The following is a 1,983-nucleotide window of genomic DNA, read 5'->3' as shown; positions in this document are numbered from 1 at the left end:
AAAAAAAAAAAAAAAAACAACAAAAAAAAGGATACTAGAGAGCTCTTTCATTCTCTTTCCACCTTGTGACAATATGAGAAGTCAGCTGTCTGTAACCTGGAAAGGGACCCTTGGCAGAATCCAACTGTGCTGGCACCCTGATTTTGGATATCCAGCCTGCAGAACTGTGAGGAATAAATTTCTCTTGTTTATGCCACCCAGTCTGTGGTATTATGTTATGGCAGTCCTAGCAAACTAAAATAAAATCTTTCTCCTCCACTAGATTCTGAACCATTGGTTCAGTAGTCATTCAGCTACATGGTTCCTGACACATGGTAGGCATTTGGTAAATGTTTGTTCAACAAGTGGCTGGATAAGCTGTTTGGAGAGGACCCTTAGAGATCATATGTCTCAATTCAGGTCTCCTTCTTCTCAGACTTCTGTAACACAGATAGAGGGTGTTGCGTCATTTCCCCAACGGCTGCTTTTCAAATGTTCTTATGTGCTGTTTTGAGTGCTGTCAAAGTAATTTAAGCAAGCACAGCCCCTGCCATCTAAACATTTCTAACATTTTTACTCTTGCCTGTCCTCTACTCCTAGTTCCAGAGAAAAACCACAGAATATTAGGGCCTGAAGGAAATCCTGGAGATTATTTAGTTGAATTCCTTAATTCTGAAATTGTTTTTCTTTTCAGTTTAAATGTAATTTAACTGTTGGAGAATTTTTTTTTTCTCCTCAGAAAAGAAAATTTTGAAAGTACAAACAGAGAAGTTATTATCCTTACCAACCATTCGTATTTTGGCAGATTTGTTACCTGCATACGTTTTTAATTAATATAGTGATAACCATAGCATGTAAACATATTCTCGTTTTCCATTCAGAGGCATGTTGCTGTGTCATCTTCATAATACTTTTTTTTTTTTTTTTTTGAGATGGAGTCTCCCTCTGTTGCCAGGCTGGAGTGCAGTGGCTCGATATTAGCTCACTGCAACTTCCACCTTCCGGGTTCAAGTGATTCTCCTGCCTCGGTCTCCCTAGTAGCTGGGACTACAGGCCCGTGCCACCACACCTAGCTAATTTTTGTATTTTTAATAGAGATAGGGTTTCACCATGTTGGCCAGGCTGGTCTTGAATTCCTGACCTCATGATCAGACCCCCTTGACCTCCCAAAATGCTGGGATTACAGGTGTGAGCCACCATGCCTGGCCAACACATTTTTAATGAATGCATAATACTCTCAATAATTATGTGTTCCAAATTATTTAGCTGCTTTTCCATTGCCGAATATTTAGAAAGTTTTATTTTTTAGATGTTGGTAAATTTCTTTGTTCTTATAACTGTTTTCTAATTTTGGATTATTTTCTTGGGAGAGAGTTCCCAAAGTGGAATTATTGGGTCAAAAGTTAAGAAATCGCTGTACTAATTCAATTAAATCACTATCTCACTTTCCTATTTTTTTTTTTTTTTAAGATGAGGAAACAGGCCCAGAGAGAGCAAATGAAATGCCCAAGTTCATAAAGGTATTGGTGACATATCTAGGCTGAAACCCAGGTCTAGGATTTTATTATATTTTTAGTGACAGGATCTTGCTATGTTGCCCAGGCTAGAGTGCAATAGCTGTTCACAGACATGACCATAGTACAGTGTGGCCTCAAACTCCTGGGCTCAAGTGATCCTCCTTCCTCAGCCTCCTAAGCACTACCACACCCAACTACAGGTTCAAGATTCTTAGTCTGTTGTTTTATTCTGCAGTGCTAGATGACCCTAGTTTCATAGACGAAACTGAAAATGAAGCTGCGTGGTGCTATAGTATTATGTCTCTCAAACCTCAGACAGTTTTAGAACATCTTTGTGTTTTTTTTTCTATAGCTTGTACTACCCTTACTGTTATTTACTTCATGCTTTTTCTTTCTTTCTTTCTTTCTTTTTTTTTTTTTGAGTTGGAGTCTCGCTCTTTTGCCCAGGCTAGAGTGCAGTGGTACCATCTTGGCTCACCACTACCTC

At 38.8% G+C, this 1,983-nt stretch overlaps 1 protein-coding gene and 1 long non-coding RNA gene across 2 annotated transcripts in view; one reads left to right on the top strand and one right to left on the bottom strand.

Annotated features, from left to right (window-relative positions):
- Nucleotides 1–1,983, bottom strand: part of CXCL17 (C-X-C motif chemokine ligand 17) — a 16,177-nt gene that overhangs the window by 7,431 nt on the left and 6,763 nt on the right. The window lies entirely within an intron of this gene.
- The window catches only part of LOC108285761, a 70,105-nt gene continuing 68,128 nt past the window's right edge, over nucleotides 7–1,983 (top strand). The window contains exons 1-2 of the long non-coding RNA XR_001817691.2: nucleotides 7–166; nucleotides 263–314. This is a non-coding gene — a long non-coding RNA (uncharacterized LOC108285761). The remainder of the gene's footprint in view (nucleotides 167–262; nucleotides 315–1,983) is intronic.

This window comes from Cebus imitator, unplaced genomic scaffold (assembly GCF_001604975.1).
Source record: "Cebus imitator isolate Cc_AM_T3 unplaced genomic scaffold, Cebus_imitator-1.0 Scaffold306, whole genome shotgun sequence".
Classification (NCBI taxonomy): domain Eukaryota; kingdom Metazoa; phylum Chordata; class Mammalia; order Primates; family Cebidae; genus Cebus; species Cebus imitator.
Note: the sequence above shows the minus strand (reverse complement) of the source record. Positions and strands in the feature narration are given on the sequence as shown.